At 37.6% G+C, this 14,766-nt stretch overlaps 1 long non-coding RNA gene across 2 annotated transcripts in view; it reads left to right on the top strand.

The window, feature by feature from the left end:
- Positions 1-14,766, top strand: part of LOC121671107 — an 86,304-nt gene that overhangs the window by 54,769 nt on the left and 16,769 nt on the right. For both annotated transcript variants that reach the window (XR_006018391.1, XR_006018392.1), the window contains exon 3: positions 10,515-10,595. This is a non-coding gene — a long non-coding RNA (uncharacterized LOC121671107). The remainder of the gene's footprint in view (positions 1-10,514; positions 10,596-14,766) is intronic.

Here is a 14,766-nt window from a genome sequence, read left to right as displayed (position 1 = left end):
GCTCTTTCAGATTTTTTCGAGCAGTATTTTAATCACAACAGCATGTTATACCTTTGTAGAGATACTTCTTGAGAAACAAAGTATATAGTATGGACCTAATAACAGCTTCAGGTGTACAATACAGCATGGTTAAGCAAAGAATTTCTGGTTTACATTTCTGTTCATCTGTCTCTTCTACTACCGGAATTGATTTTCCCCCTACTGTCTCTAGGTCGAAAATTAAAGGAGTGGATCCCTATTTCTTTTCTGAGCACCTGTTTCCTATTTTGAAATGTACAGTAAGTGATAGTATATTTTTTTTCTTTACTCCTACAGCACAAATAAGGTTGCTTATATCTGCCTCAAGTGCCAGAACTTAACATACTTATGCTCTAGTTACCCAGCTGACTTTCTGTATTTATTAGATTTTTAGTACAGTATGTGGCATTATAATCAATGCACTATTGACAAAAGCACTTGGATCACACACTATTTATTTAATTTACTACACCAACTCTCATTTAGTAAATTTAACTCATACACTGTGTTTTCCTGGCACATTCCGATACATTATTCAGAAAGGGCACATGGATTGCTTAGCAAACCACTCTAAGTTATGTCAGGGGCCTTGCTTTAGGCTGTTATCATTAACCTATTCTTTACCTTGCTTGCTACACATGTTGGGCAGTAACTTGTGAAGTTTGGCCATAGTTCTGCAGCATTTTCAATGTCTACTGAAGTCATAACACAAGAAGCATTTTATTGTAAACTGAAGGCATCATAAATTCTAAATCTACAACATTTTTAGAACCAATTATATCAAAGCAATCTGATTGTCACTCTTTTGCACATAGGATTCTCCCGTCAGTAAGTAGTCTTATATTATAGGCACAAAACACTGATAAGCATTTTAGCTCCACCAGACTAGCTGCAGCTGTGTCACATTTGTATTTCCTTATTTTATGTGTGCCAGTTATCTAGATTAAAGTTGGAATAGCATAGCACTCCACTAGATGACAGGCTTGGTTTAGAGCCAGGCCACTTAGTGATGCTTATCAAACAATTTTCAGCTACATACAGTAGCAAAATTCAAAAACCTGAGAAGACCCTAAATTATCAGGCATGATATGAGAGATCATTTCTTTTTTCGATGGAAGATTAAAATATTCCCCTCACAAATACATGGAGTCTCCCTAGTCAGGGGCATCAGTGAAATAATCTGATTTCATTTTTTCTACCCCGTTTTGAATGAATGTGTGACCCTCTTGGTTTTGAACAATCTTACCCAGTCATTTGGGACTGGAGATGGAAAACGTGTCAGATCAGTGGCCCATGAACTTCAGAAAGTCCTGCTTTCAATAGCTCAATTTTCTGTTCTTTGTTCTTATGCTCATTTAGTCCTTGTTTGCTTGGTTGTGGTTTCTAAGCTATTAATGACCAAGTCAACTCCATGGGCTACCCTCAGGCAATGGTGCATTAACCTGCAGGCCTATTAGATACAAGTTCACCTTGAGCCTCCCTTTCATTAGGGTGGGACAACCGGTGCTTTAGACCATTACAGGTATTTGCAGGAAGACTATGACTGCTGATTCTGATATATCCCAAGAGAGCATGCCTTCTGAGAGGCAGAGGGCAAGTTTTTCCTGGATGCTGATGACTGTTTGGACTAATACCATGACTGGTCTTCTGGGTAGGCTGTTATAGGAAGGAACACCTGGTTTGACTATCCAGTGAGAACATTACCTGCTCCAAGGAGCTTCTTTAAAGCTAGATTACTTTTTGCATTAGGTCTTGTGAGCATCCTGATTCTGCTTCTCTGCACTCTGCTGAGAGAGTAGTTAAAAATGGATAGATAGGAGGATAAATGCCATTTATAAACACGGAAGCCCAGTGCTCTGACATGCTGATGGTGGAGAGAGGGGTAGAGGCACATCAGGATTAGACTCACTTAGCATTCACTTTCTCAACGCTATGATGAGAATAAACTCTGATGAAGTCTACATTAAAAAATATATCCAGTGGCTAGAGAATTGTGAAAGATGCCTGGCAGTCCTGCATGACACTGAGGTGTCACAGCTTTGATTGACTTCATGGAATATAGTTGATGGAACAGATGATGGAATGCAATCATATTGTTGAATGTAGTATTCTGGAAAGATGCTTCAATGTTAAAATTATATGTGCAGCATAAAATCTGGGAAAGAATAGAATAGGATAGGATATAGTTGAGTAATACAAAACAGAGTAAATTTTCCTTTCAGAGGTTGGAGTTTTGACTGCAGCTCTGAAATGAATTGAATTTTCTTTTTCTTTTTTTTTTTCTTAGTGATTAATTATTGTGGAATATTCTTTAAGAGCTGTGACATCTGTTAAATGTAATTACTTTCTCTTCCACGTGTAAATCAAGGTCTTTCTTAAAAAAAAAAAAAAAAAAAAAAGAGGTAGTTTATACTTGAATTAAGTACATTTATCAGCAATTTGCAAGTTAAGGTGTATGTAAAGCCTGTGGCTATACTAAAGGCTCAGTTGTGCCTCCTAGGCACAGTGTTAATTAAAGGGTGATGTGGATTCATACCACTCTGAGGAGAACTCTGGAAGGGATTATACCTTGGAGAGGCACAATGCCTCCAGTGCAGCACAGCATGTAAGTAAAATGCACATGCTGTGCACCACCCACATTGCTGTTGCTCAGCACCTCTCTGGGCCCATTTCCTTCCCAAACCCCCTCATCCACTTTTCTGGGGTTCACACCCAGGGGGCACTGGGAAGAGACAGTCCTGGCACTGGTGTCCAATTCCTGCACGCCAAGGGAGAGGTGGTGCTGACATCCTTTACGTTGCTGGTAACTATTCAGGCTGGATACAACCTGGCCAAGGATAAACAGAAATTGCCAAGTGTCATTCTCAAGACATAATTTCTCTTTTTACTCAGTGTCAGGTCTTTTAAAAGTCTGACAGCGTGAATGATGTTTGATAGCTTCTCACATTTTATCTAAGCCAATCCTATGTAGCTAATTTTGAATAATTCTATATCCAGTGTCTGATTTTGTTCTCCCTCATATTTTTCATCAGGGATCATTTTTCCCTGGGGCAGCTCTCTTAACACCAGTGTAGTTTTAGATATGATTTACTCCTGTACAAATAAGATCAGCATCAAACCTAACCTTTGGTTTAGAATATTGACAGTATACAAAAGATTTATTCCAATCTCTATGTAAATAATATCTGTGATCAATTTAATACACATTTAAGGGGGTTTCAAGGCTTTATTACTCACTGGATTAAATGTACATTTTGGTAATATATTATTGCTATTGTACATCCAATAGATCTAATTCAGCCCAGGGTGATTTTTTTATAACCAAGTAATAGACCACTGAAAATAGGATTTATTATAGAAATGCCAAGACATTCTTATTTATAGTACAATAGTACAAATTGCCCCTGTAATAAATACTCTTCAGTTATCAAATCATCAGTCTTTCATGGTAACATTGACAAATGATCCCATAGGCAGTATGATATTATTAATGTCATGTATTAACTTTCAATTTTAAATTGGTTCTTGGATCTGGAACAACTGTACATTATATGATGCAGTTTAAGTAGGGCTTGTGACCTAAATCTGCATAGCATTACAGCAAAGTGTGAGTACACATAGTGCTTTAGACTATCTTAATCAGCAACCTGAAAACAGTGTCACTCTCAGTCCACAATTCAACACAGATTTGTAGATTTCATCCACTTAGAGGAAACTGTTACCAAAGAATGTCTAAAAGGGAAATTTTTAAATCATGCAGGAAATTTTTGGTAAGTCATTGTCATTGTTGGTCCCAAGAGAAAGCAGGTCAATTATTAAGAGCTGGCAAAAATAAAGAATAGAATGAATTTTCTTTAAAATTCAGCTTTTGAGAGTTCTTTTCTTACCAGCAAGTGTTTGTTTCATAAGCTGTTCACTATTACTGTAGAAGAAACAACATTTAGTTATGTATATTTGATCTGGAAAAAGTGCAAAACCAGGGTCCTTTGTAGAGATTTTACATTTGTATAAAGTAAAACAAAATAAGCAGGCAGGATTAAGAAAATGTTATAAAAGTAAGCTTTGCAAGAAGTATTTATTTGAACAATGAGATTGGCAAGTCTAACAATGTAAGAAATATATGCTTAGCAACTTTTCATAGCTTAGCTTTGTAGTACTCAGCAGATACATTTTTTATCCTCAGTTCAGTCCCATATTTCAGTACTAGAAATCCAAATAACTTAAATCCTTAACAGTCTCAGAATGAGGTACTATTTAATTATATAAATTTTATGCTTCAACATCACCAGTAATTTATTCAGAATTTTAACTGCTCTTTTAATGCATCAAAGCTTGATTGGAAATAAGTGACAATTTTTTATTTGTTTTTCTGGTAAGCTGGATAATATTTATTTTGTTTAAGAGAAATTTAGCACATTTTTTTCAGCAGCCAGTTAAGTGTGCTCATTGTTGGTGCCAATGCACTGTAGAGATTTTAAAGGAAGCTAAATAGTTTAGACAGTCAATTGAAAAAAAAAAGTGTAGTAATCCCAATGGGATGTTGGGAAGACTTTTTTTCTATGTCTTTCTTGTGTTATGCATTTTTCTGTCTTGGAGAAAATCTTGGTTTCTCAACTTGCCTCACTCTCATTCCAGCACCCAGCCTCACTAGTCAAGGAGAGCAGCTAACTGGCTGATCAAAGTTAGGACAGCTGGCTATCACCCTCAGACCACATTAGAGCATGGAAAAATTAATCCTGGATCTCAGTCAACAGTCTCTTCCCTGTCTGTCTGTTCTCTCCCAGCCAGTTAACATAGTCTCTTTTCTTTGGAAATTCCTGTACTTGAAGACACAGCTTTATCCCAGGTGGAGATTCCAGTGTTTTTACACGCTGCACCTGAAAAACATTTACAAATATTTCTGCAGTCCCTTCTACTCACGTTTGGCCAGCAGAGTGTATCTGTAATTTTATTAATTTACACTGACATGACTTTAGACTGGGGATTGAGTACTTATTAATAGGCAGTAAAAGTATGTGTTTACATCTGTCTGTCTTTATCAGGAGAAAGCATCTCTATTTATCCCAGCTACTATGTCAAACATTCATAGTCATCTGAAGTGCAACATCCTTCACTCATCCTGTAAGAATGTTCTCTCTTCAGCTCATCTAAACAAACTCTTCAACTACAGAATGCAGCAACTTAAAGCCCAGTTCAGCATCCCTTGTCTTGTCAAAGCTTTTACCCAAATGAGATCTGAGGTGACTCATGGACCAGCAGTTCCTATGAAAATTAATAATGTAGAATTACCCAGGGCATCAATAAGAGCCTGAAACAACCCCTAAGCCTCATTCGCTGCTGTCTGCATAACAGAATTCATCACCAAGGCTTCATTTTGAGGTCAAACTTTTTGATCTAGGTACAAAAAGAATTCATCACTGATTTATACCTGCAGTTACTTTTGGAAATGCAATTATACCCACTATCCCAAAACCAGAGGCCAAGTTAAAACACATTCTAAGAATCAGATGCTAAATTGATGGTGGTGATGTAAAGGCCTCGAACAGCTGCCCATGCTCAGTTCACACTTGATCCCAAGCCCATTGAAGGCACTGTGAATCTTTCCTTTGACGTCAATGGGCTTCAGATCAGGTTCTGAGCAATTTTTTAAAAACCTCAGATAAATCAAAACCATTTCCTTTGGAATGAGACTGTTCACACCCCTTGGTGAAGACTATTTCCTTTCCAAACACAGCTTTCGTCCCCAAGTCACATCAGCTAAATTTCTATTTTTACCAAAAGCTTCATTTTTTAAGGAAGCAGGAAGTATGTTTTTACTTATATTTTCTAAGCTGTTTTTGTTCAAACTTTCAAAAATATCCCCAGCTGGGCAGGCCACACCTACAATGAAAAATGCAGAACATTTTAGAAAGTTATGGCTATTTAAAACCCTCTTTTTTAAAACGGAAACTCCTTTCAGATTTTATGTGCTGAGGGACTGTCCCTACACAGTGCAGCCAGTACACTCCAGTAGATCATTTTGTCTCAAATGCACGGCACCATGGCAAATGCTATAACCTGTATGACAGAACTGATACAACACTAACTGTTATACAGAACATTGTGCTAAATACTATATAAATTGCTTTATAAATGTTTCCAAAATTCAAAATAAATTATAAGGTAGAGTAGACCAGGGAGAGTAATCTACCTGTCAGGAGCCAGTTCTGTCTAACCATTCCCAGAAAGTGATGGGAACATTCTTGAATAATTTTAAATTTTAATTAAATTTAATTTAATGAAAAACAATCCTTGTGATGACTAAGAGAAGAGTGAGGTGCTCCCCCTTTGTTGAAGACTGTGAGAGTGGTGAGCATGTGTTCACTGCTTGGAAAGAACAAGGGTGCAAAGACATGTTCAGACACCATGTGGATGTACAGAAAACACCAAGCAGAGCCTATTCTATAGCCTGAATCTATTCCCTTGTGTAAGCAGGTCTCCCATAGTTTTGCATGGGGAAATACCACTTTCATACCACTGACCAGTGGGCTGTGAATATTACCTGGGAGACTTTCTGCCCCTTTAGTGAATGCCAAAATTTCTATATTGTTTCATAAACACAGCAACTGCCATATTTAACTGTTAAAATTCATGTGTGCCAGTATATCATCGTTTCAAGGGAAAATGGTACAAAGGATCTTTGCTCCTTGGACTGTGATAACTGTTTATGGTGATGGAGAGACTGTCTTAATTAGATTAGCTGAGTTATCATGGGAAAAAAGATTAGACGAGCTGTGTTTCCTTTTTCTGCCCAAGCATAGGCATGACAACCCCACCTCAATAATGGCCATCTCCCATTTAATGTGTGATTGCAACTTTACCCTGAGAAATAGCACTCTCTAGATAAGTTGCTTCCTAAAGAATCTCGTAGGGGCACTTTGTGCCAAGTCCACTGCTGTGTTCCTGTTGTATTGGGCCTCCATCCCTTGTGAGAACATCTGTGTAAAACAGATGGATAAGGTGATCTTCATCTGCAGTTTCCCTCCATTGTTTTCTGAGTATTCTGAAAAGATGTACCTCTCAGGGGCCCCAGACCTGTGATTTTGATGCAGGAGCAAAAGCACATGTTTTGCAGAGGAACAATGTAGATCTTGCAGGATAACCTATGATGCACAGTAGTCCTGAGTAGAAGCTAAGTGAGACAAAACCAGATGATTCCCCGAAGAACAGTTCAGGCTATATGATTCACACAATCTTGGGATGAGATAAAAGAGAACTCAATACAGAAAAACCATCTAAGAAACCTCTTTCAGACTGAAAACAGCAGCTAAGAAGCCTTACTGAAAACCATTGTCAACTACTGCTTCTGGACTGCATCACTTTCTTCTCCTATGGTAATGAAAGACTTTGAGCAAAATTTATTGTCCAAAAAGCACTTGTTCTAACACTGTGAAGGAGTCCAGCAGAAGGGACAGAGATGACTAGTTTGCTATAATATGTGAAATTGCCCCCAAAATATGTACTGTGCCTAAGATCAAAACCAAGCAGACCGGGAGTATAAAATAAGCTTTGAAGGCAGTGCAGGGGGTCACAAGTGTTTTTTGGTGTGAGGATCTTAGTGGCCTCAGCTGATGTCAATTTTAAGAGACAAATGATTATACCAGAGGCAGAAAAAATAACGTGGTACTATTCCCCGAGGTATTGATATCTCATCAGACACATTTTTTTGAGTTAAGCAACAAGACAAAAAGGAGTTGGCGGGGGGAGGGGGGGGAAGCCAAAAAACAACCACAAACCCCCAAACCAAAAACACCACAGTTCCTTTGAGTATGAATTTAACCAACTAGTTGCCTGGGTTTATTATGTTTTTTAATCCTATGAAAAAAAACTGACTTGCTTATCTGGCTAATTGGGACTCTTCTTGTATCATGACAGTTGAGGAAGCCTAAAGAAAAGGGCTATAAATACCTACAGAAAGAGAAGGGATGAATACACAGTCATCCTGTGGGTTTAAGAATTGCCCTAGCAGATACAAGACTCCCAGTTGTAACTCATTTCTTTAACAGCACTGGTGAACATCAAAGAGTACAGCATGGAGCATGCTGAGTTCCAATTACACACCTCAAAAGTAAATGTTACTTCAATGGACAGTCTTTGGAAATTCAAAATGAAATAAAGGCCAAGATACCCAAATGCTCTCTAAAAAATGTACACCCTTACTGATAACAATTGTTTCCTCAAAATACATAGTTATTAGTATACAACACTACCTCATTTTGTGAAAAATTGTTTCAGGAATGTGTTAAGAGCACATATGGATATTAAACTCTGCAAGATATCAGGAAAAGAAGTGTCAAATAATTAATTTCAGTGAATTTCTATTGTTTTTTAACAAGCCATTTTTAGACACAGGAAATCTTTTCTGAGCACAGCTCGTGTTTAAAGGAGAAATAGAGTTAGTACAAATAATTGGTGTGTCTTGAAGCTAGGGAAGCATGACTTGTTTCATTAAAAAAAAAAGTCTTTAAAAGCTGTCTAAACCCTCTGTAGCTAAATACAAGTTCAAAGAGTTAAGTCTTTCACATTATTTAGCAAAAAATCATTGCAACAACTGTCTTTGATTGTTGGGTTGTTTTTTTTCTCTCTTCCCACAGTAACGAACAGATTTTTCTCTAACACCTTAATCCAGTGCAAGGAAAAAAACCTAGTGATGTGGCCATAATATTAACTCAAATAAGTAATGGATAACGAAATTAATGTAATAAGTGGCCTTTAATTTCAGTTGTACAACCACCCTAACCTTCATGACAGTGCTCACATGCGTGTTCCTGTCACATACCCTTGCCTTCCTGCAAGTATATCCAGTATCCAACGAACTGGCTATAGCATGTAATGAAAGTATTGAAGTAACTTCTACAGTCAGCAGTACATGCAATGTTACTTAAATGGAACTATTTTCACAGAAAAATTGCTATGCTATGGTAGATATGCCAATACTACCTTGGGTAATATATATAGATTATGTAAAAGAAGTATACGTGTGTGTGTGTGCGCCTTATTAAGCCCTTGCATCAAGCTACCAACAAGAGTTTCTTTACCCCATAGGGTGTTGGTGTTTAGCTCGCGTTTCACCTGGTCCTACCTCTAAGTTTGTAAGTAGTTCTGGTTTTGTTCTCAGAAAAGGATAAGATTTTCCTAAGGAAATTAACATAAACCAGGATTAAGAAGTGTGTTAAGCCTCTTCTATTATTATTTGGATCCTAGACTGGATGCATTGCAAATAAGATGTAGATGTGTCAATACTGAAATGCATAGCAGATAATTCATGCTGAATATCTACCCTCATAGTCTAATTTTGCACAACCAAATTGAAAGGTCTCCTTTTGTCATGCAGTAAAAATAATCACTATGTTTTCACTTCAAATATTTCAGAATTATGATTTTTCAAAATGTTCTCTTCATTGCTCTAAAACTCCCTTCCTCTCACTGTTTTTCTGTTGTATTTTTTCTTGATTTTGTTTTCCATAGCATTTCTTAATTCATTTATCACTTTCAAACCGTGACTATAATATGTTTCCTTATTGTAATGGGTTTTCATTTAGCACATGGGTTTTCATCTTTTTCATTAGGTCAGCCCACAATAAATCTGTAATTTACTTTTTAAAAGAATAGAGGATTGTACAAATGAAGCGAGTGAATTTACATTAGAGTTCATATTAAAAACAAGAATTAAGCTTGACTACAAGTGCCATGATCTAAAATCCTTCAACCACACACTAAGACTTTTTTAAATAAGCACCTACGAGTAATGCCCTGTAATGAGTACATGTGTATTATGTTAACACTCCTTTTCATTGTGAAAGATAGCAGAAAGTCATCTGGCTTGCCTATGTTGGCAGTTGCCAAGCTGCCAGACCTGAGCTTGGGTGCTGATTGTGCCTGGTGCCAAAAGACTCAAGAGGAGGAGCCAACAGCTGAGATTGCAGGGCAAGTGCTCAAGAGAACCTGTGAGCCCCATTAAAGCAAACATTTAGATGCAAAAGGAACAATTTGGATATAAAAATTATTTGGATACATCTGCTTGATCAAGCAGCCATTATGCCTGCTGAGGGCTCTTATACATCTCAGTCTCAGGTGGGGTTGATCAAATGTGGGCAGAAGGAGGTTTGGATACAGGATCAGTCAAACCTATGGACCTTTACATTAAGACAGATAGCAGCCACAGCAGTACTGAAGCTAAAACAGAGAAATCACACAGCAGGGAGGCAATGCACAGTAGATTGTGGGGAGCTCTGAAGTATGTGTTCTTCTCTTGACCCCTTTTTTTTTTTTTTTTGCATGTTTTTGATCATTTTTAAAATAGTTGAGAACTGCCAGTTAATGCTGAATCTAGACAAATGGCAGCAGTTCCTTACATGTCTTAGAACCTGTGGGATGATAAGGGTTGCTCTAGGTACAGAAATTTGTGGAAGTAGTTTTGCTGCCATAAGGACTAATTTTTTACTTTTTTTTTCCAGGAAATCTTGGATTGTGGACCACTTTTCATTAGTTGTTCCTTGTGGCTCAATATCACCTTCAGCAAGATCCAAACCACAAGTGTGAGTCAATAATTATCTTTCCTTTTTTTCTTTAGAATTAAGCCTTTTTATATTATTTTTAAACTGTTTTATTACTTGTTTCATCAAGTGCACAAAAAGCAAAATATCTTCTTCACTGATACCAGAACACGTGTGCATTTTTATTTTTTGTTGCTATTTCATTTTTCCTATAACACAGAATTACCTGCTTTATAAGGTCGTAATGTCTCTTGCTGTTTTACTTTAAATCACCAGTTTCAGGACAGTCAGAATTTCAGGAAAATTTGTTTTCAAAGTTTCTCCAAAGAAAGGATTTTTCAGCTCAAACTTAATAGGGTAGCCTTGTGCCTAGACGATATCAGCATTTTTTGCTATTAGCGGTTATAAGAAATTTTCTCTTCGTGCAGTGGTACTAGGCTAGCACAGACTACTTTTAGACTTCAGATTACTTTCATTCAGGTACTGGTTGGAAGTATGTGGAACTTTTCACAAACTACAGTGCACTCAGCCTGTTAAAAATGCTGATTTAATCCAGATTTATGGATCACTGCTGTTAAAAACAATTTTCAAAGTATGCCTTTAAAGCCCTCTTATTTCTTAAACCTGTTTTACCTTTCCTTGCACTAAGAATACAAGACAAACTGATATATTCCCCTTTAGTTAGATTTGGTTTAGGGAATATACACAATATTTCTGCATTTTAATCCTATAACAATTCCCCCAAATTATCTGCATCCATGGAGATCTTTACTTTAGTTCCTGTCAGCCTAAACAAAGAATCCACATCAGTACTTCCATATTTTTGCCCAGGATTTCCCAGACAAAAATATGTGTTCACATACCCTTAAAATATTTGAGGTATGCACAATAAATCCACTACTTTCATAACATGTCAGACATACTTGTGAATGTGCAGAAGAACTGGACACCACATGCTAAGTAGCCGTTATGCCTCCTGGAAAATAGAGATATACTGTGCATGTCAGAACCTCCTGGCAGCGCAATCCAGCACTTTCTGGAGTCATCAGACTTAAGACAGCAACACTGTCACAGAGGTCAGTGAAGCTGCTCTTCCCAGCACTCTTACACTGCCGTATGCTTAGGACAGAGAACATCTCCTCCACCACCGCACACTGCATTGCAGGGCTGAAGAGCGGCAGCAGGAAAACCCCTGGGCAGCTGGAAGCCCCCTGACAATGCAAGATCACAAGTGTGCAGCCTTACAGCAGTTCCCATAGAAATGATGGAGCTGTGCTGGTCAGAGCAAGGTTAGGATGTGATTCTGCCACTTTTTCTCTCAAGAGAAGACACTGGTCTTTGGAAATGGCTGTTGCTGTAGATCAACAAACAGAACCAACCAAAAGAACACATTTTAGCATAAGGATAATAGCAGGCACATCAAGAAACCCAAGAACAATTTAAGCCAGTGGAAACAAGAAAAGCCAAAATGTCTACATCTAAACATAAGCAATATGGAGGAAGATAATATTTACAACAGAGGTTCAGTTACTTGTGCATTTTCTGCAATTCCAGATTTCAGGAGACAAGCTCTACTTTGGCAATTTTATTGTATGTGTTTAATTCAAGGTATTAAGAAAGCATGTATGCACTTTAAAAAGTTTACATTCATGTTCTGGAGAAAAAAAAATTTAAAAGAGAAAGGAAAGAGGAAAGAAAGAGAAAAACATAGATAAGATGAAGGTGCTAGAATTGACTCTGTTTATTAATCTCTACATGTGAATGTTGCTGGTGCACTTCTTCAACCTGAACGCACTGACATGTACAGACAATCAGGCACATTGAGCCCAGCAGCAGGGGACAGGGGAAGCAGCTGAGCCAGGGAGGAGACAAATTCGGGGCAGATCTCAGGATGGCAGGGGAGAGTACGTCAGGAACAGTGATTTTACATCCTAGGAAGGCTATTTTGTTCTTTCAGGAGACTTTTATGATATAGTCCAAAAATGGGATGTTAGGCATAGAAGGTTTAATTGCTGTATTTCAGTCCTCAAAAAAAAGATACGTGCAATGAAAATTTAAAAAAAAAAACTATGTCCCTTGGTCTCATTGGAGCTATGGTAAAAGTGTATGAAGAATGTAACATATCTTCCTTGTATTAATATACAGTATAAAGAAATAGGTCTAGAGCTCAAGACACAAATGGAGCTTTAGATTAGCTGTCAACAATGTCATATCCATGTTAATAATGCCCTATTCATGCCTGGGGCTGACAGTCTTTCTTATTTTTATTCACAAATTCCATTTAATAACAGCAATAAGTCACTCTAGACAGTGTATTTCTAAGGGATTTCTGCACTTCTCAGGTGGTTAAAGTCACTTGACCTTCGGCCTCATGCCTTAAAAACTCCCTAAGAGATGTGCTAAATTGCCCAGAAATACATTGCCTGTCATGTCTTGTTGGTTAATTAAGGGCCAACCTAGATGGCCTATAAGGACTGCCCTTAAGTAATTACTAATTGATCTCCTACTCAAGAAAAATGAATAAATTCCACAGCAGCCACACTGTCACATGGCATTTACTCAAATTCATATTCCTCCAATAGAGGATGAAAAGCACACAGTACAACCCATAGGGTGGATTTGAGTGCAGAAGAATCTTCAGAGCAGCAAAGCCTCAGTCCCAGAGTTTGTTGTGTCTTACTGGCTGTAGTCACTGCTCTCAGCCCTTCACTTGCATTGAGACAAAATACATTGCTTGAAAATCAGAATTTGAGAGATTAAGAAGTATCTAGTATTTCCCATCTGGATTTAACTACTCTGAAAGATATTTAAACTTTGTTACAAATATCCAGCCAAGGAATCTCAGCAAAACTGTTAAATCATCACCTGATGAAAGCCTACCAAAACAGCCAGAGGAAACACATTTCAAAGCTCTTTTCTGAAGAATGGAGGTGGGATTTATGTTGGTACAGGAGAGGTTCTTGCAGCTTTTTTTAACCCAAAATTTTTATCAGTATTCATGACAGAAACTTCCTGGTATTTTCTGTTTAAAAGAGTCTGAAAACCTCCTGTTATCTTCTTTTTTGATAAGACAATTAGAACGCTTTGAGTTGCATCAGAAATCTGGACAATGTATAGGAGTATATTTTCAGGTATAAGCAATATGAATACAATGCTCTTAAGAAATGTATGGATAACAATAGTTATTAGCCTCCTGTCAGCCTCAGTAAGAGCACATTTGTATATTATCCTATCCAACTAGTTTTCAGATACTGACTTCTCACACCTATATTAGTGGTTTACATGTCTCAAAATTCTCAAAGTAAAAGGGACCCACCTCTGAAATATTTCTCTTGGACTCATTGGATGAAATGAGGACTCATCGGAGTCAAAGATAACATTTCTGTTGACTTCAGTATTAAGGCCAAGATTTTAGTCCTGCAGACATGAAGAGTATAAAACGATACAAAATTTGGGAGACAGTCTGGTACATGATAACATATGGTACAGGAGGATAAGCCAATGTTTTTAGTGCCTCATTTGAAAAGCTGCAGTGGTTCCATGCTTCAGCTGATGCTTTGTTCAGGGCTCTCCCCACTCCCCTAAAACCACATTAGGGGAAGAGCAGCATTTACCCTGATTGCATAGAAACAGGGACTCTGAAATCTGGAAACACACTGATCACTGCGGGGGTACAAACACCACTGGCATAATGCTAGGAATCACATTAAGATACCTGTCTCACCTATTAAATGCTTAACTGCTTTATCTTCCATACCTTTTAATCTGTTAAATGTTGTGGAATCAGTGTATGTAAAACTGTAAATGTTATGGGTAGCTGGGACATGTGACATAAATATACCTTCTAGTCATTATGATTACATAACTGATTGCTGGTATTTGACTCAATGTACTGTACTGATTGTTTTAAGATATAAAGAGATTGATAAATTAAATAAAAGAAACACGCATTCCTGAAGCTTGTTTGAAACAGAGATAAACAGCGAGCTAGGAAGGGCTGCTTCCCCCATCTGGATAAAACCAAAGGGCTGAAAAGCACAGTCAAATCCAACAACTGCCCTTTCAATCAGTCCCCTGGTACTTTGTGTAAAAAATTACATCCTGGCCTATTTCTGCGGTTGATGCAATTCTGGAATAATATGTTTGATTAAGATGGCTACTGACAAGATGTGTAAACACATGCAATGTAAGCTAATTTTTGCGATATAACATT

This window comes from Corvus kubaryi, unplaced genomic scaffold (genome assembly GCF_017639235.1).
Source record: "Corvus kubaryi isolate FWS band 111438036 unplaced genomic scaffold, C.kubaryi_AGA036_p1.0 37397, whole genome shotgun sequence".
In the NCBI taxonomy this organism is placed as follows: domain Eukaryota; kingdom Metazoa; phylum Chordata; class Aves; order Passeriformes; family Corvidae; genus Corvus; species Corvus kubaryi.
This window is presented reverse-complemented; position numbering and strand designations above follow the sequence as displayed.